We start from the raw sequence: 21,601 nt of genomic DNA, 5'->3' as shown, positions 1-21,601 counted from the left end.
TAAATCCATGTATTTTTACACTAAATATTTGAGACTGATGCCAGAGCATGAGGCTTATTTTTAATACGCAGGTTTATCCATTTTAAATAAAAGACCTTGCACAACTCCCAAATGCTTTTTTTGCTCGAAGATAAATAGCCTAGTGGCACTTATGGAATATCCTAAAGTGTTTTACATCAACAAAAGTTACTAACATAGGTATTTGAGTGAATTTTTATTTCACATTGGATTATTATTTATGTCATCCCTGCAGATATATGACTCCTCTACAACATATTTTCATTAAGATTTAATAGGTTATTCCTAATGAGTTGGCTTCTTTCTATCTTTGCAGTTTTTTCCCATAGTAGCACTTGTTACTAGATAAAATCATATTTTTAAAATAGTGTACCTCAGTGACATTTTGTAGTGGAGAGTGTGTTTCTGAGCTGTTAGCAGAGCAATACTTAGGAGATATCTTATAAAGGTTGGAGCACTCTCTATTTTTCATGCAGTAGTATAATAAGAAACAACATGACAGGCTGAAAGGAAGAACCTTGTAGTGGTAGCTACCTGCATAGAAACGAAAAATGGAGGGAAAGAAGTTGAGCGACCTTGCTCTGTCATATGTGTATCACACTCCCAGATCAATGATCAGTTCTAGCAGGACACAGGCACTTGCCTTAGTGACCTCAACTTGCTGTTGCTGGTGGGTGTCAGTTACCGCTGTAAAGATTAAAAAGAAGAGGTGGACTGATGATAAATAGAAGAGAATGGAGGGGAGAAAAAAGAAAGACAGTTGCATAGAAATCTCCAGACAGGATGAATCCTTGGAGAAGGACTGTTGGCCCAGCCAGTGTCATATTTGCTGAGGTTTCTTTCTTTCTTTTTTTTTTTTTTTTTGGTGTATGTGTATGTACAATTTCATGAAGATTCATTCTCATGCCAAAAACTATATTTCACATTTATGTACAGCCTACCATGCTTTCTGAATTGTAAAAATAAGAATGATTCTGATGAAAGAATAATTGAATTCAGCACTTGCATATCTCTAACACAGAAGTCAAACAAAGAAATAGCTTAGCAATGCACAGCAATACTCTGCAAAGAAAAGGAAACTTGCTTTGCTAATTGACTAAAGATTGTATCAGATACAAGATGAAATAGCCAAACTGTTTTATTCTGGGTTTCAGCGGACTGTGGGTTTTTTTGAACTCCAGTATTGTCAGGTACATGAGTGAATAACTAGATTTGCCCCAAGTTTCTTCATTGTCTGATCTATCAGTTGTGGGTTTGATCCAAACTAGAAATGCCGTAATTGACATGATTTTTATCTGCATTCCATTTTAAAACCAAAACAGCAACCAAAGAACAACTCAAGATGTGAATATTTAATTGCTTCTTCTGTGTAAATGGAAAGCAACCTCAAAATGAGTGATCTAGCTTAATGAAGTATACAGTGATGATAAAATGTGTTAAAAAGATGCAGTGATATAGACATAAAGATTAAAGATATGAAGATAGATATAAAGATAGATATAAAGATATGGAGATAGATATAAAGATATAAAGATGACATAAAGATATAAAGATATAAAATAAGCCCCACATTTCTTCTATAGTTGAGAATTTTCACCTCCCATGTTTACCTAAGGGAAATCTCATGGGGCAGATCAGAAGAACTCAATAGTCACTGCTAAACTGTATTTTAATGTCCAAGACAGGTTCTAATGCTTTATACTTCTAATCCTTTATACTTTCAGCCTGTTTTAACTTTAGTCTCCAATGTCTGTCTTGCTTTTCACTCTCTTGAACATGATGCACAAAAAGAATATTTTATTTCACCATAAAGAGAAGCTTCCCACTTGAATGGTTTATATTGAACAAAATACCTATCCATGTAATTCTGCTTGCTGGATATAATCGTAAAGCACTGTACATGCTTGTTGGGTTTCTCTAATTGAGCAAATATGAATTAGCATGAGCAAGGGCTATAGTCTGGTTCTAAAATATTCTTGTGGGTGATTTGCACATTATATCTTTGACTGTCACTTGCTCTTCTCTTTAGTGGTTATTCCTTCTTTTTCTGCACTCACTGGATACAGGCAGCCTCATGTAGCACCAGGAGATTATGCTCTCTGCCAAGCAGCATGTCTCTGCCCTGGAGGATGCTGAATAGTGCATCTGAACCAGTTAGGAGGACAGATCAAAATCTATGCTCTTGCTGGGTTGCCTAGGGTACTTACACCCTCACCAAACAGACAAAGGTTTTGAATCTTTTATTTTTCTCTTAATGACCCTTTCTCTGCTTGTGAGAGCTATAGCTATATCCTGCTCTGTATTCAGTTTTGTGGCAGAACCATGCTTAGGGTTATATAAATAAGAGTTATGGAAATAAAGTAAGTATGTGCCAAGACCCTGGAAATATATAGGCATGCACAAATATGCACCCATGTACATACATACGTGCACAACTATTTGCATCCAAAATCAATACTGCCAAGCGTTGTTACTTCTTCCTGCAAACAGGAAAACAGAATTTCAGACAGATCATCCTGAACATGGCAAAGATTAGTTAACCAAATATATGGTTTAAAGGCTAAGACGCATGAATCACGTGGAAGTTGACTGCGTTTATCATGAAAGTGGACTGTTATCAATGCAAGCAGGCATCTGACACTATTCATTTTGATTTACTCTGCTGGGCTTTTTTACAGATGTAAAATCATTTTACCAAGACAAATGTAATGGTAAATATAACAAACTAAATGCTCATTGTATGAGAAAAGAAATGGTGTCGGGATCTTGCTGAAGAAGTAAAAGCCCCATAAGATATAGCTTTCATCTCTCCTAAAAGATAGACTCCAAAGACTGAAGGAAAAATAGAGACCTTTCTGGAAAAAAAGAAGCAGGGATGAAGGTGCAGGGACAGGGGGAGAGGGCCAGCCCTGCTGGGGTGAAGGTTCATTCCCCCCCCCCAAAAAGCAGCTCAGCAAACAGTGGCAGATGTCACCCTGACAGGGAAAGTGGCAAGCGGCCATCTCAGCTCTGCTTGTAACTTCTTTCACAAGAGTCAAGCTGCTTTTTCCACTCCATTCAGCATGTTTGTGAGTGCTGGGTTTGTTCAGAAGACAAAAAAGGGCAAGAGCTCTAGAAATCAATAGAAGGTCAGAATGGCAATCTTTTTTGCTGGGTCGGGCTTCCTTTTATACTGTGACATCTGGCGCCATTACCACAACAAATTAGAGCAATTCAAACCACCAGCAGGGGAAAGTGGGTTTTGTGTTTTTCATACAGCAGAGCTACAACTTTGAGAACAGAAACTGGGGCTCCCGATGATTCAGCATAGCAATAGATTTGCTACACTTGTTTTACAGATTCATACGGCAACAAATGTAATCAGTGATTAAGTTAAAGATGTCCATCCTTCAGCACAGCCTCCACAAAAAGAAGAGAAGAAATAATTACACTGATGAGTCTGCACTTCATTTTCAGCCTGTTACAGCATGAAGCACTAACAGTTCCAAGGAGGCACGCTGCAGAATACATAGCATGCCTCCCCTTCCCCCATCTGGCATTTTAGTATCTGTGGCTAATGTAATTGCCTTTTATTCTGTATTCCAGTAAATAATAATGCATATTTTACTTACAGATAAGGGTTTAGCTTCCTCAGACTATTTGGAACATTAAGTCAGTTACTGATATTAAACATTTTTGAATATTTGGCCATTTTTAAGCTTTAGTGTTCATATTCTTCTCCATTTCCTCCTATACTTAAATAGAACCAAATTCTTTCTACTGCCTGCAAACGGGAGAGCTGCAGAGTTAATACATCTTCTAGGTACATTAGCTGCAGGCAAAACTGGGTCTTACACATGTAATCTATACTTGTTAGTGGGACTCTGTTCAACGGTAAAACAATTTATTGTGTCAAATTGGACTGAATTTCACTTTCAGGGGACTTCTACAGCTTTTATTGTTCAAATCTTTCCTCTGTAAGAATTCAGTTTTCATTTTGACTGTATAAGCTTTCTTTACAAAACACACCTTGCTGTGATCTTTCATTCAAGCAGAAAAAATGGGTCTTGATGAGTTTGAGCAGAACTGTATGTGCAATACCAAGGTCCCTGCTCCATTAATAGGAAATATCACCTTCTTAATATCACAGACATTATGCTGCCCTCCGTTAGCTCAGCATTTGTAAAAATATCCCTTTCAGGTATAAATCTCACCTTCAGCCCGAGAGCTTATTCTGACACATCTCTGACACTCCGCTATTGGGCTGACGGTCGGCAGATGATGCCTTTCACTTGTAGTGCTGAGTTACATGTTGTTCAAATCCATTGCACTGTTTCTCTCAAACTGCAGATTGTTTGACTGGCTACTATACACTTACAGAGGGCTCCTGAATAGATTTATAATATAAAAAATAGGTTCTTGAAAATATATCTTTAAGAATACCACAGGTACCCTTTAAACAGAGATGAGTCATTTGTTCATGCTTTGATATGGAAGAACTGCACTCAGTGCAGACTGAGTAGGACTGAAGGACCTAAAAGTTGAGTTCCAGTGACACCATAAAATTAATCCATCACTAATCATGGAGTAACTGTCCTAACTCTACCAATAATAACAACTTCTTTTTTTTTTTCTTCCTTTTATATCCTCAATTGCAAGTTTTTAATTTTCCAGAATTGTGATCTCATGAAAATAACGTGTTACTGACTTAGTTCATAGGGGCATGGTGCAAAGTTTTCACCCTGCTGTGTATTAGCTCTTATCTGCCAGTGTTTTCTCATTACATCATCTGCAAGCAGACATGATGTTGTTTTCTCAACACAACCCTTGATACTGAAGGATATCAATCATCAAACAGATCAACAGAATTTTAAAAAGCTGTTGGGAGACTGGTAAATGCTTCCTCATCATCTAGATTGTTAGGAAAAAAAAAATCTTTCATTACTGGTTATCCAGAAGACTTCAAACACCCCTTTAAGATGAAGACCTCATTATGGAGAGATTATTGTTCATATAACCTGCAAGTTGAATCACTGTAACTAGTTCTTTGTTCTGTTTTGTTTGTTTATTTTTCATGGAGCTGGGCATAATCTCAGAAAGATGAATGCAAGCCTGTTCTGGTGGAATTTTACTGTAAATCCACCCACTTTATACCACTATTTTAGGTGCTAATTCATAAAACTGCCAAAGCTGATATGTGAGACTTAGTTAACAGAGATTGCATCACTTCTTTTCTCACAAAAATAATAGTGGTAAAGATAAACCAAGACTTCCACCATTAAGTATAATCTAATATTTACTTGCCAGAATAAGTCAGGCTGAGCACAGACTTGCAAATACAGAAAACAAAACTGAATTTACCCAGATATGATCTGTTTATCCATTCATCTGATGCAAAGGGTCACACTACCAAGAGTAATTTACAAGCTGATATATGTCTGCATTTGGCCATTGCCAACACATGGGATTAGTATGATGAACCACTTGAATTATCAACAAAAGTCTGTGAATATTGCTTATTCAGAATGTGGCAAGCACTGATGGATTAATGTATTTTAAAAGGGCACTATGACTTCAGCTAGGTAAAACAGTTACCAAGTTGAGGAGTTTACATTTTATTTAGTACAAGCTGTACCATAACTTGTTTATAATGACCAAAAGTCTTAACTTCAAATGACATCTAAAAGTAAATGTTACATCCTCTAGTGGTCAGCTCAATCTAAGAAAAAACATCTTAACATAGTGGATATGCTATATTCATTTATTAACATATATCTTACCTCTTTGGAAGTACTCATGTAATGTCAGTTTAGGATCAGTGTCAGCACAAAAGTATATAGGGCTTTAAGAGAATTGCATTTCACAGAACATATTTTTACCTAAAGGCATTTACTTAATGGAACTATTTATTTCAGAGTCAATATTCCTTGTCTTTATTGTTTCATTGGAATATACAGAATCCTGCAAATAATTAATGTCAGTGAGCCCTGAGGAGAGGAGCAAAACTATCTAGGGGCTCCTCTACGATACATTATTTCATGACTTTTGACAGTGACAACTTCCTTAGAGAAATGATGTTTTAGGATACTTGTTTTGCGTATTTATTTCACATTCAAAATGACATTAATTTTACTTTTGCTACAAAGAAACCTACCATTTCCTGAACACGCTGACAGAATGTGAATCATATTCAAGGTAGATAACACTTTACTATTCAAAATGCCTGTCAACCAAGATAGCACTTTATTAAGTTCTTTCATCTAGCCTTCCTCCTAGCTATTCCCCTTTAAAAAGATGCCTTTTAAATGATCTGTAATTAATGTTAAACTGGTCTGGTTAGAGCAGAGGAAGAGATGCTGATATGATCGATATCACAACACTCTTTTCTCCAAAGCTGAATCAAATGACCTGTGAAAAGTACTTTGTACTCTCTATTTTTATAGCCTTGCACCTTCAGATCTGAAGACAGTGAGCAGAAAGTGTAACCTGGACCTAAACCAAAATGGCCTGTCCATCAATATCCAAAACTAAGATTACCAACCTGAGTAGTTATTACAACCAGTAAAGCAGAAATACAGTTCAACAGACGAATCACTCAGATGCTAATGCTAAAATGGAGGGATTAAAAGGAATGCATTTATTTTATTAAAATAAAATTATTTTGAATGAACTTTCACATTAAACTCTTACTCATTCTTACTAGAACACTGTACTGCAGAGCTTACTGAGATAGGGGATCATAAGACGTTTTCAGGTGTATAATTACTCTCATTATTTATTACTAGGTATCTTTCTAAGTGTTTTCCTTTTTTTTTTTTCCCCCATTATATACTTAGAGTGCATTGGTTCTCTCAGGGAAAACCAAAGCTATGTGCATTCACATGCAGAAACATTCTTCTCATTCACTAGGGTGGATAGCCAGGATTATTGTGCAGGTAAAGGTAAAGGCTTGTAGAAAGCCAAGGCAGAAAATCTCAGCTCAGATGTTCAGGGGCAGGTCACCTTTCCAAGGGTAGGAATAACCGTCCTTTCACCCTCAGGACACAGACAGTCAAGGTTTCCCTTCTCTAGTGCATGAGAAACACACCTGCCTGAACACGAGGTTTTTCTACTGATTTGTTGTAGAAAATTACAATAATGGTTATTAAGCTGACTTTCACAGAGAAGGAAAAAAAATCTGTAATTTTTTGTTCTGTATCTGCAGAGTAGCAGTCATACACTGTCCTCATAACAGTAGTCTGGCACAAAAACAGCCTAGTTTTGCTGTGGGCTTACAGCCAAACATTTTGTGCAGGCTAACAATAGAAAATGATTTCATAGGCACAGGGTCTGCCCTGAGCTCACCCAGAGGCTTGAAGTCATTCACATGAGCTCCCTGTTCCACTCTGTCCTTTCCCCCTTGTGCCCTTCATTGACATCCAGAATACAAACCTTCTTGACTAAATTCAATATTTATATGAAGCTTTCTCTTGCTTGCAACTGACAGATTTCCAGTGTCTTCAAGTACTTAGCTAAAACCTCAGTATGAAAAACTGGAATTCTGAGACCCGACATAATCAACATACCATGCATTTGCCAAATGGGATAAAGGGTACCTTCTTCAAAATGGACAAATTAGTTTTCTGTGTTCAAGAGCATACTACTTTTAAATGAGTTTTAGCCTTTGGATTTCAGGTTAATGTAGTGAAGGTGTTGGGTGCCATGAAGAACCCTCCTAAAACTTTAGTTCTCACCTGGCAACACATGTACATGGATGCAGTGGTGAGTCACACAGGTCCCATTTCTCAGACCTGACCGGGAGGTGTTACTGAAAGAGACTTACTTTCTTCACTCCAGGAAGAAGAACATGAAAAGTGGGATTTCCCAGCTGTTAAAGCACTAGCCAAGGACTCAGGCACTTGGTATTAAAATGTGATACCTGATAGAAACTGCCTTTTTTGTGTGTCACATAGCCCTTCTTTCACCGCTCCCTAACTCCACAAGCTGTGCACTACGTGGCTGGAGTCACGGCTCCAAGGGAAACTTCTCATTGATATCTTTGGGATCCAGCCAGCCACTTGCTATGTGTAGTGAGTTTGGACCTCTAAAGGAAAAGGAGAATCCTTTTCCATCATGGTCCTTTGCAAATTCATTTACTTGTTTGAATTTTGCCTATCAGGAGTGGAGAAGTAGCACACAATCTATGTTTCATACAGCCAATGGTAAAGTGAAAATTTCAAATGCTTAAAAAGAGGGCAATGCAAACTTTTTCAAGATTGGTTATCAGATCCAAGGGGAAGCTAATAAAGCTTTTCTTCAAAGCTTTGTGTTGTTAGGGGTTTGTTTGCTTGCTTTGTGTGGTTTTAGTTTGTTTTTGGTTTAAATCTGCCTATTCCAATGAATGTGGAAAATCCTGAAGTATGACAGCTTCCCTTTTAACAGACAACTTCAGCCTCCCAAAATAGTTCTGGTTTTAGCAGATAAGGGTATCATTTTTATAATAATATTTCATAGATATTAATTTCTTCCCAATGCAATTTCTTTGGCTAAATCTGTAAAAACAAGGAACAGTTCGCAATGAACTGTGTCCCAACGTGTGACAGCTAAATCGTTTCCTACCTGGCTTGGTGACAAAGAAAGACTGAAACCGTGACTAGGTATTCCTAACACAGATTTGAGATTAGTCTTAATAACTGGGTGCTTTATCTCCCCAGATTTTTAGAAGTAACCTGTAAGGCTTAGTTGGAGAGTTTTGTATACTCTCCCTTCCCTTTTTCCTTATCTTTCAGTTAAAGAAAGGAAAAAGTAAAATTTCATAGCACATTAGCTTTTCCTTTGTAAGTTTTCCTTTTAGCGTGCTGCTTGTTTTTCTCTCTTCTCCATTTCTAGTACTTATTTAGCTTCAGCTCAATGAGAAGATCTTAATTTCAAGGGACAGAAATGGATGGGTGAATTGGTGATTGTAACTTAGTTTGCATCCCACAAGTTTTCCTCTGGTTTTAATTATCCAGCATGGTTTTTGCATATTCATATTGCCTTTTACACAGCACTGGTACAGTAATTCAACCACATTTGTAGTATACTCTACAGCATTTTCAGTAACTGCTGCTATTTATAGCAACAGTTGATGCTAAGCCTTTGGAATTACTGTAAAACAAAAAGGCTGTGTTTTTCTCAAATATTACGTGGAACGATGGTTATTTTCCCCTGAGACTGGAACATCTAAATGTGTTTTCAGATATAATGTCCCAGTTTCCTCATTCCTATTGAACATATTGAACCTCATTCCTATTAGTGATGAACATATAAAGTAGAAGGCAAAAACTGTGCTAATTTGCTTTATGGACTGAGAAACACTTCTTAAAGTTGTAGAATCATGCCTGTGGTGTATCTCAGAGGGAAAAAGATTAGATTCCAAGGAAAGTGAAAAGGAGAGATGCATGTAGATGTTCCTTTTTACACCCATACGATACATATCGTGAAAAAATAAAGAACGTATATGTTTTAATTATATTTACAAACAGAACATAAATTTGATTTGAATGCATTTTATCTGAAAGTTTTGTTCAAATTAGGCTATATTCTCAGCTGTGAATGTGATAAACTTGCCACAGGAAGTAAAACAAAATATGTCATACATTTAATTGAGCACCCTTGCTTGAACACTGCAGGACTGCTGTGAGAGCTTTTATAGACTTTGAATCCCATGAGTCCTGAGTTTTCTGGTGCTGTATATGGATATTCTCTGTTTCTGTCTGAGGTACATAAGATATGAACTTCCCCCAGCGACTCTGATAATCCTTTGGCACCAAAATGCCCAGAATGACTAGGTCTTAGAAATAAGGTTTACTTTCCCCAGACATCTCCAGCAGCTCTGGCTGAAGATGAAATTCTTTTAGCTTTACATTTAAAGATTTCAAGAATTTGTGGCAGGTATGAGTATTACACATACAGGCACTTTGCTCATACGTGAAAGCAAATTGCTGTCAAACTACATGAGAAGTATCAGACAAAAATGATAAACAACAAAACACCCTTCCCTGCCTTAGTGGTCTCATTGCTCTGAAGTGTTCTGGGATAATTCTGGGAGCATACTCTTATGTATTCTCTGCATTTCAAGGGTTCTGTAAAATCAAATATCTTCTGCACTTGTACCCTTTCTCTTGTCATGCCCGGTCTTATAATTAAACCAGAGTAGCATTCTACCTCCTCTCTACCTCAAGACCATAATTTCCCAAATGCATGAAATCAATCATTTTCTTTTCCTTTTCAAAGCTTTCTCCATGCATTTGTAGATTTTACGCATTTTGTCTTATTTCCCCAGTAATGTGTTTTTGCCATTCTGTGTCTTCCTTACAAAGTTTCACTGCTCAACTTCTAGCCCCACAAAAGTTATATTCTCACTGAGACAGATATCGTAATAATCCCTCTGAGAGCATACTGATTCCAAAGGGCATCACCTTTGCCTGATGAGAACACAGGCATGATGATCTCTTTGTCCCTGTCCCAATAAAGATTTGTTTCAGCTTCTCTTTGCCAACAGGAGCTTCCACATTTGCTGAAAAATTCAGTGATACAACAGGTAAAAAGAAAATGAATGGAACTTCAGAGCCTGTATCTGACCTCATAAACTGTTCTGGCATATTGGTTTTGTTTGGTTTGCTTGGGGAGTAGGAGGTGAGCTGAAGTTTTGATTGCTGGGCGCTTCATCCTCTTTGATGTTTGGGTTGCATGGAATTCAATGTTTCAAAATATGCCCTCCTGGCACTTCTCATTCCTGGCCATTCAAAGTACAAATTATGCAGCCAGATTTGTTTTGTTTAAGGGAGTTTCAGTATTTTCCTGCTTATGACAAAATCCACTAGCCAGAAGAGGAAACTTTATGCTAGAAATCAGTCTCGTTTTTTACACTGACAATAATTAAACACTGAAATCCTATAATCAATGTGCTGTTGAATTCTGTCTCTGCAAGTCTTTAAATTAAGACTAAGGACTTTTCTAAAACAAATGTTATAACTCCATCAGATGTTATCTATGCTCACAGATTACAATACTAAGTAACAATGTAAAGCCTTAAGATAGATATAAGAATTATGGGAGAAAATCTGTCACCTCTGCAATTCAAAAGGTTAGATTAAATGACCAAAAATTCTAATCCAGTGGCTGGAAATGGATTACAGAATAAGGATGCCTTGCCATCTCTTTGTAACCTGGTCAGTCTTACCTTTGAAGAGAGCTGTAAAAGGTACTGCAGAAGATGCCCTCCACACCACAAAAATAAGCCTTTATTTGGAGACAATCTGAGCTGCTACTGAGATTGACCTTAAAGGAGCTTTTCAGCAAGAGTGAATAACTGCAATGCTGAGATATCATTGCTGAAAATATGGTATATGTAAGAAGGAACATTTTAAATTCATTCAGCTTTCTTCTCACTATTGATTTTTAGCTAGTTACTTTTTTTAGTTGTATAAATTTATTTTAGTCCTGCCTGACTTCCATAGGTATCATTTTTTAAGTTCCTGAATAGTTATTTCTTCCTTCAGGAAAGGAAGTCATCTTTGTGTGTGTGTGTGTGTGTGTGTGTGTGTGTGTGTGTGCCTAACAGAGATTTCATGCAAGAGTAACTATGAATTTCCTTTCTAAAGTCGAAATTGTATGCAAGAGAAAATACCTTTACAATGGAAGAAAAGATCAAAATTGTAATCAGCTCCCCTATCACTGCTTTTGCTGTTCATTTTGGCAATGAGGGAACCTTGGATTTTCTCTACATTAAGGATAGAGGACCCCAGAAGGATTCCAAGCAATCATTTAACTGCAGCAGACCTCTTAGGAACCCAGACATCCCTAAACTTGAAAGCAATTGTTAAGGTGAATGTTGCCCTTCAGAAGAGTCAAAGAAAAACGATTGGATGTACATGATCCATATGTTGCAAAAGTTTAGTCTTTAGGAACAATATGGTACCTGGCAAATCAGTATCACAATGTTTGAGAAATGCTGTTTAGAGAGTGGAACGTAGTTGGTTTGAAATCTAGTTCTTGATTCTGAGATTGTTGCCTATCATTCAGTTGCTGCTGCTTCAATACAAAATCTAAACACTGCAGATCAAAGAATGACACAAAGTATATTAGGACAATACTGTACACTCATGTACTTTAAAAAATGCAAGATATCCCTATACTGAGTTAGTATTATTATCAAGATTAAACAAGTAAAAGGGAAAAATGAGAGAGCAGCAGATGCAGTTGCAACGCTGTCAAAGGAGAATGCAAATCTGCTTCTTATATTACTAATTTATTTTGTATTCAGGATTTAGAATTTACTGATGAATCTTTTTGTCACATCATCCATCACAGCCTGGCACTAGAGAGAAGGAAGATAGAAAAATTAAAAACCTGCTTGTTACTGTAAACTAAAGAGCATGAACAACATCCATCAAAGACAGACAGATGGAAGATAAAAAGTGTTAGCCGGAGCCAAGTGATCTATGTCGATTTTCTTTTAAACATTTATTAAAATGCTCTAAATGCAGATACACTTTATTTTGCTAAATATTTATTGTTATTTCTTCTGCTGTGGCCTGGAAACTGCAAATAATGATAAATTAATTGTAAAGGTCTGTAATTTTACTCTTCCTTTATAAAAAGATTTACATCTTCTGCTGAAGTGCTATTTTTTAACTCTGAATTAGCAGAGATGCATCCTATATCAGCTGTTAAGTAAGATGCTCTTTCCTTTTCTTTGCTGAGAGAGTCACAGGACAAGGCATCTGTCATTAGTGGAGGACAGATACTATACAAGGGATCTGATACAAAGCTAGCTGCTGCCAGTGGAAGTCTTTTCATTGATTCAGTAGGCTTTAGATCAAACTAGAGATCAACTCCTGTGTACCCTCAAACCATAAATATCTGAGCTTTTACTTACAAAGAAATACAGATATTTACTTCTTAAGAGGTAGTCTGAATGCCAGTCTATTTCCAAATTGGAGCTAATGCAACCGTATCCTTAGATTATGCAGTATCAAAATATATACCAGTATGAGTTGTCTTTGTAGATAAAATTGCAAGATGTATCATTTATGATAGCAGTGCTACTGGGTCTTAGACAGCAAGTGCAAGGAAGGGGTAAAAGTGTAAAGACTGTGCTCTGACACATAATGCACAGTGGGAAACCTCTAACAAAGGAAACCCAAGTGTGCATTAAACAAAATTCAAAGGGCCTTGCAGAGATGCGACTCAAGAAGCTCTACCCAGCAACTGCACTAACAAAGTGGAAGGGAATGGGGAGGACCTCTTCTGGTTACAGGGGAAAGAAGAAAGAAGTGTTTTTGAGGGACTTCATAACTAAACCAGAGCAGAAAAAAAGTTAGGAGGTTTGAGGAGGGTGAATTGAAGTCAAAGAAAATGTCACAAGCTTAGCGCATGTGCATGTTGATAAAGGCAGGGGGATTACGTGAAAACAAAAAAGAAGAGACTTGCCAGGTCATTGTAGTCTAGAGCAATGTGATACATCTACCAAGGAGGGAAACAAATACATGTAAAGTAATAGGTTTCAAATTAGTTTTAACCTAGCAGGAAAAAGATCTATGTATCAATACAGGCAGCATGTTGAACTTGGTTTCTCAATGCAAAGAAGTGGTCAGAAAAGCTAATAATTTTTCTATTCCATTACAAGAGGGTACAGAATAATATGAGAAAGTGTGTTAGTGTAAGTTGACCCTCATTTTCAGTACAGGACTGATTTGTACTACATTATTCCAGTTTTGTGTCAGCAAAGCTCCATTAAAATCCTATACTATCACAGAGTACAGATAGCCAGCTGGCTGCATTACATTTTGGTTGCAGCAAAAGAGTTCATCTCTCAGCAAAAGCATATTGGTTGTTGGCATAGTATTCTCTCTAAGAGACTCCTACCGCTGCAGTTTTCTGTTCTGCAAGGTCAAAAATAATCCATTCAGCTTCTTCATAGACTACAAAACATGGGCCCTGTAAGAAACTTCAAGATCCCTGTCTCTGCACTGGGCCCTCAGGGCTGTGCTAGAATGAATATTCATGTACTAGCCCCATTTAACTTAGGGCATCTGATTTAGAAGTTGGCAGGCTCTTAGGTTCTTTGCTGAGTGTTGAATCATCCTCTGAGAAATCTGTTAATATATTTAGAGGCAAAGCTCCATTTTCAGGCACTTAAGATAGATGTATAAAGCTAGACCTTAAGTTAGGTCTGTATGTTGCACTGCCACATCAAGTTTCCCTGTTATCCTTTCCAGACTATCATATCCTAGTGGTGCAGTTATACAGGAAACTGAGATGACTTAATAGCTTGCTACCTTCAGAAGGGAGATAGAAATATCCTGCTTTCCTACCTCTGCTACGTCCACATTTTTTCCTGTACAACCCTTCCCAACCTTGAGCCATCTCAAGCATTGCCAGTGCAGTAAATCAATTCAATAAACTAAATCTGGCAGAAAAAAGAATAAAAATACAAGAGAAGCAAGTAATTTTGTGTTGTTATGGCAAGCCGAATGGGTTTATCGACCCCTTGCTTTCACAGACTCTGATGTGCATTTGCCTTCAAGAGCAGACGTGACAGAGCGGACACAAGAGAAGTGGGATTGCTGCACAGAGACGAGAGCAGGTATGAAGTGGGAAAGGAGGAGTGGGAGAGGACAGAGGTAAGATTAGGGGAGGAAGAAGAGGGATATACCTCAACCCCTTGAAGCAGCAGAGAGCAGTTAGGTTGTATCTGTTGTGTCATTGAGCTGCATCCAGAGAAGGGATTAACTCTTTTTTATGTCATAGCCAATGACTGTATTTTCTCTCACTTTCAGTTTTAACATGGGCTAGTTTTGGTTAAATGACCACATAGGTAACACATTTTATTTACTATGTAAGTTTCCATTTCCTAATTTTTAAAACACTTATCTACCAACAGAAGGACATCTGAATTGTGCTTACCTTTAGTCACTAATTCCAAACAATAGAACTTAAATATTTCCACTGCCTCCCAAAATGAATGGCATTTGCTAGTTTTCTTGAGAAGTGAGTTTTATTTTAGTTGTGCTACTGGGGTTAGAGGAACTACACTGCAGTAACAGAGCCCTAACTTAACAAGACAGACAAAGATAGAAGCCTGTAGCAAACATTTATATACCAATAAAATAGAAGAAATCTACTTTTCTCTGCCTAAACATGCTTCCCTTCTCTGTGTGAGATTTGTTTTGTTCATTTCCCTTGTGACTCTAAAAGATAAATGGAAAAAAATTCTGATGGCTTCTTTTTCTACTGAAGTGTGAACTCAGGCTTTAACTTTCATTTTGATCTTAACTTCATGCATATTCACAGCTGGAGGCTTCTCACTAAAGTTAATGAGCACCTTCAGTTTGAGCTAGCTGGCCTATGTGATGTTCTGGGTTCGAAATCAAGAGCTCAGTTGTTGTGTGCTGCTATTGTGAACACTGTGCAGTGACTTCACAAAGGAGTTTGCTCAAGTGTTGAAAACTTGAGTTAACATCACAGTGAAAACAAACCAAGAGCTTTGATAAAGGACTAACCTTGCGATCGCCCTAAACTGTACCAGCTGCTGTGGGCCTCGGCAGGGCATTGCAATAGTCAAAAATCAGTAGAGAACATCACCAAAATGCATTAGTCCAGACCTAAGTCTAAGCCCAGAAGAAAATTGTCTTTCCAAATGCATTTAATTCTCAGTCTTTTTGATGAAGTTCCCAGACAATGCTAGTTCTGATGATGGATTTTCTGATGGAAACTTGCCTCCCAGTAAATGAGCTGTTACAATCACTGCAGTAATTTTACACATGTTATGGAAGAGATACTGGACTTTGAAAAGTATGGGTATCTCTTCATCTGAGTTAGACAAGGATCAATGAACTACAGATTAAAATCTTTCCACATATTTGAGCCAAGTGGAATTTTCAGTCAAACAAAATTAATTTTTTTAAAAAATTGCTTTAAAAATAACTTCTAAAAAGTTATTTTTAAAATTTTTAAAAAATTAAATTAAATATTTAGATCATGGTTTATTCAGCAAATGCATTTCAAAAGACTAGGTAATGAGTTCCTATCTTGCATATAACTAGTAGCCTCTTTTCTATTTGCTTCATAAGTTGAAGGATAAAATTCTGTGTACAATGGGAACCGGACATCAGGCAGTTCACTGTTTAGGGTTTTAACTGACTTGATTATGCAGTTAGAAAGGTAGATCTATGGGAATATAGTTGAGAAAACACATTCCTGCTTTAAAATACTGTTATAAATATTTGATGAAAACATAAAATGTACCTGCCTGACTACAGAACAGTCTTCAAATTTCAAGAGGTGAATCAAAATTGAGCTTTCCAGCTTATGAAAGGAACTGATGTATGTTGGTGACAGATTTCGAATCTGAAGAACATTTTATAGCATTAAGGATCTAGGAGTAAATAGAAAATTGGAGCATGGCTTATATAAAAGATAATAAGGCCATAGAACAAGGTTCAAGGAAATGAGAATAAAGGAAAGAGTATAAATGAGTTCAAGAGATTCCTAGGATACAATTGTTTCTCAACAAGGAAGAGATCGATGGATATGATGAAAAGGTGAGAAGTTGAATTGTGGGAATAAGATAAGCCTAGGGGAAAAAAAAAAAGTACACATGCTGAGCTGCTTGGGCACTTTGTATTTCAACAGTGTCTCATGTTCACTAACGTCTGATAGAATTCTTTATCAGTTTGATTTGATCGTACTGCAGGGTGCACTGTGGCAGACTTTTGCCAGAGCTGCCCATTGCTTCAATGAGAGCTGTTAGCTAGAAAGTGTGATGCTGTCTTTAATTATTTCCCTTGAAATATGGAGCCCTATTGTGTGTATTGCATATTATTTTTAAATAAGATTTAAGCCTTCGAGAAAGCCACATGTGGCCAAGTTTTGCTGAGGCAGTCCTAGGTTTTTGTATGTTATTTTAGGGGACATTTTCTCTTTTTCTTTTTACAGGAAGCTTAATATGGCTTGGTTTTCATTTTGGCAGTCAAGATGTCCAGGATGTAGCAACTATTACATGTTTGTTCAAGTCATATCATCACCTTGGTAAAACAGTGTTGCACAGCCCATTTTCACCATCTGTGTGTAGTTATTGTAACAGCTACTGTTTGAAGACAAGCTTGCAGGTTTGCCCAATGAGTTGGCAATCTGGCCTAAAAATAATTAACAAGAGAAGAAAAATTGGTGCAAAACCTTTCTTGCTGCCCACCAAGAATAGGTGAGTGGTGGAAGTGTACGCCTGATTTGTTTTCTCTTCTCATTTCCTTCACTTTTTAAAAGACAAGTATGGTTCCTCTGTCTTCCTTCAGCAGGCTCCAATGCTCTAACCAGGTCCTCTCTGCACTGGTGGGAGCCAAGGAAAGTACAAAACTTGCATACCAAGCGACAAAGTTAGTAATCTTAATATATAATGTTGAAAAGCACAGCCTTGCTATTGCTTTTTGAAATATATTGTTTCCTAAGCTCACTTTCCTCTTGTTTTCAGCTGGAACAGCAGCAGGCCCATAAAAATGTCACTTATGTCTCATTATATAGACTGTATTGTCTGATTTCAATTGACATGTATTCTGTGAGGGTATTCATACACTCTTAAACTTAGAGACTTCTTGTTCTTTTCAATTACAGAAGTAACAGAGGCCACAGCTAAAATCAAGAGAGAAATTTGGCAAAGAAAAATAGGGAACACTGTTTGCCTGTGTCTCTACTCTTTCACTTGGTTTCTTCTGCTTTATCTATATCCCTGTCCAGACTAAGTCATTATATTAAATGAATAAATTAATATCTGAACCTGGGAAAGTCAAAGAGCATTGTCTGTTGGTTTGTTTGTTTGTCTGAACACAAGCATCCCGAGATTTATAAATCATCCCACCCTTCTGAACCTATTCAGTCTGGCTATCACGTGAACTCTTTTTCCTGAAAGGAACTTTGTATGTACTTTGTGAGCTCTCTCTGGAAACACAGAGAGGAAAATGCTCCTCTCAGGTTGGATTTGTATTCACCCAGTGCTGAGCACTGTGGCTGTGATCCAGCAAAGCATTTAAGGTTAGTTTATCTTTAAGCATAATCCCATTGAAGTTAGTGGCATGATCCATGTACTTAAGTTTAAACTCATAGTTGAGTGCTTTGCTGGATCACAGCCAGAGTACTCAGAACCTTACAGGATTGAACTCCCTCTCTTCTTTGACACTGGCCTAAGGCAAGATATACAGAGATGTGTGAATATATTTTCTTTATAGTGTAGAGGTTAAATACAGTATTATTTTCAGGACTACTCATATTCTATTCAATAAAAGACATTCTCCAGTTTCTTAAAACTGTTGCCAGTTGTACTGAAACTGAGGACATTACAATTCCAAAAGAGTCTAACCTAGACTGTCACTGTCCTTTCTTTTTTTGATCAGGCTGAATTTTATAACTCAGGAGATTCAGGTCAAGTTGGTGTTCTGAATGAAGGTAATTTGCTAACACACGTTTAAATCCCTGCAATGTTCTGCTGACAAAGGCTAACTTAATATGCAACAGATTCAACACATCTCCAGTGCTGGTATACATTTTAAATGAAAGTGCATTTTACAGTTTGTACTAACTTGAGCCATTTGGGGCTGAAGTGCTTCAGGCAGCCAAAGTTAAATATCTCTGTACAAGTTTGTTTAAAGCTGGTTTGGATAGTGAGCCCTACTGTTCCTCTTGAAATATGGACATGTCTTGAACATTTCTAAATCACAAAATATGTAATCCACTATAGAAACAATAGTCAATATCTGCTGAGGTGTGTCATAGAATTGGTGAGATATTTACTATATAGAATATTCGTAGCTGTAAGAGTTATGAAAGTAATTCAATTAGATAAGGAGAGAACTGTTCAGAGTTTGCGCAAAATCTGGGGGCCTTGGAGGGTTTGGGGTTTTTTTGTTGTTGTTGTCCTTTGTTTTGTTCTTTTTTGTGTTTGTATTTGTTTTTTTTTTAATTTTCAAACATATGCCAAAGATACCCAGTGCACTCTCTCCATCAGATTAAACTAACTATAATGCCTAAAAATGAAATGAATTTATTACTGAAAATAATTTTTTTATTGTCTGTATCACAGAATATTTAAAGGTGATCTCAAATCAGTCTAATGTGGATAAGTTTGGCTGTAAATGTAGATTAACTTGAGAGGTGTTTTTCTCCTCCTCCTTCTTTGTGTTTTCTTTTTTTTCCCCTCTTAAGTATCTTTTTCAAATTTAAAGTTCGTATTTCTTATCTGAATATCAGCCAATCAGACTTTTTATCTGCACGGACTAATGATGCATTCCAAGTATTATTTACTTGATTATAAAGCCTGGTTTGATGGGATACAATCACTTTTCTGTTCTCAGTGACCCACTGAATTATGACATTACTCAGAATTCCATTTAGATGATGCAAATGACCTAATCGGATTGTCTTCTGCCATGGCAATAACTGAACTTAAATGTCAAAGCAAACTTAGTAAACAAAATCTCCCTTTTATGTAACTGAAACTATGCTATGGGAAGCTTAGGAATATTAGCTATGGAAACTGTTTTGTTTCTTTCACTTACACGACATAGGTATACACATCCACACTCATTTTATATACTGGCACTTCAGGGTTTTGTATTCTAAGCAAAGAAGAAAAAAAAAAGCATAATGAATAAGTAAAATGGCACTAAATTAAAACCACAGCACAGTTATTTTGTTTTGATTTCTATAATAAACTATGCCTTTATTCAAAATTTGGGCAAAGTTTTCAATGAACCAAATATTTCTCTTCTGCTTATTCAAGTGCTGATCATAGTTGTTCTCTCTCCTCTATTTCTTTTTCTACCTTTATAAAAAGCCTGAGTCAAGCAAGCTATGAAGTTAGCATCAGTAGAGTATTAGTAGAAATAACCACAATAGCTCATGGTTATTTGTATCACATATTGTGATATGAGTCACGCAGATACATCAAAATTAACTTTAAACTGTATGGCTTGGTAGCAGTTTAGTTTTGACAGCATTGAGATTCCTGAGAAACAGCTACCAGTTTCTGCTTATGAGGTCTATGTAGTTATCACTGAGCTTGCTGTTTTAGGTAATTTATCCAATGTTCAAGGTACCTAGTGAAAAACAGACAAATAATAATTGCATTTCCTGCTCTCATATCTTGTTTACTACACAGGCTTCCACAAAATTATCACCTAAAAAGACAGGCATAGTCTTCTAGATTGTCTCAGATACACAGAAGTGCTTTTCCAAAAGCAAATATTTGAAACTCCAACCCAGGCGTTGCTTGCACACCAATTTGGTGGCATCATGGCAAAAAGTCCTGATAAGTAGTGGTGAAATGCTGCCAACTAGACTTTCCAACTATTTTACTTTTTTCTCAATATCATTCTTAGTTAACTGTAAATGAAATTTGATTGTTTTGATGGAGTTCTTATGCTGAGGCAATGTTAATTACGGTATTTCTGCAAGAGAGAGAAATGAAAGTAGCTATCAATGTTAGTGGTTCATCACAAGTGATCGCAACCTTCCAGGTTGTCTGCAGTTTTGATTTTAGGCAGATTTATATGTTCCAGAGGACATAATGCTCTTTCCATAACAAGATTATGTTCCTGACATATCTTCTTTTAAGCTGAAGATCAAGACTGAATTTTGGTGATCTGCAACAGAATTCATACTTAAGATTCCTTGAAGGAAGTCAAGAGTATTTATTCCATTAAATTTATGGTATTGGTGTGATAGATATTTTTCTCCTTTTTTGGATACTAAACCTACAGATATCAATGTCTGTAAGAAACATTATAGATTCTTGTTGAAAACATTCACTGTTGGGGAGTTTGTGGCTCCACATTGCACTGCTCTCTTACTTCATGTCAGTGAATCTGAAGTTATTTTTCAGTAAGCAATGACTGCTGACAGGGAGATTCTTATAGACATATTATCTACTATACCTAAGCATATGAATCCAACATGGAGATAGAAGTTTCAAATTTGAATTCATAACCTTTCTTCAGTCAGTTCAATGAACTGGTTAGGGACAGGTGTGAAAGTCTGATTTCTAAATCACCAAGTTTGGGATTTTCTTCAAGAATGAAGATAACAACAATTAAAGAGGAATAAATAGTGAATATAGGGAACCCAAATAAAATTTGTATTAGAACTATGTTGGTTTTGTCTTTGTTTACATCACAGCAGTGATGTCAAAACTCCATTTTTCAAACAGTTATAAACATCAAATATTAAACATTAAAGGATTAACAGACTGTTGTACTATTTTGCTATAAACGCTACCCCCAAAAAGTATATGAAAAATATTTTCTATACTGTGGAATTATGCTATAATTTTAGAAGTTCTATACTAACTTAAGCACTGTATTTATGCCTTTGATCTGACCATATCTTGCAGTTACAGTTGTCAGTCCAGTTTATTAACTTCTACTTATGAACTTGGGCTGCTGAGTTCATAAAGCATATTTTATTGTTATGTATATGTATGTTTATGTACACACATGTATATGAAACAATATTGGTTATCTTTAGTACAAAAAGTCACCCAGAAACACTCTGAAACATTCAAAGCATGATAAAATCTATTAAATACAATTCA

The sequence above is a fragment of the Mycteria americana genome, chromosome 2, assembly GCF_035582795.1.
Source record: "Mycteria americana isolate JAX WOST 10 ecotype Jacksonville Zoo and Gardens chromosome 2, USCA_MyAme_1.0, whole genome shotgun sequence".
NCBI lineage: Eukaryota > Metazoa > Chordata > Aves > Ciconiiformes > Ciconiidae > Mycteria > Mycteria americana.
The sequence above is the reverse complement of the archived record's forward strand: the minus strand, read 5'-3'. Positions refer to the sequence as shown.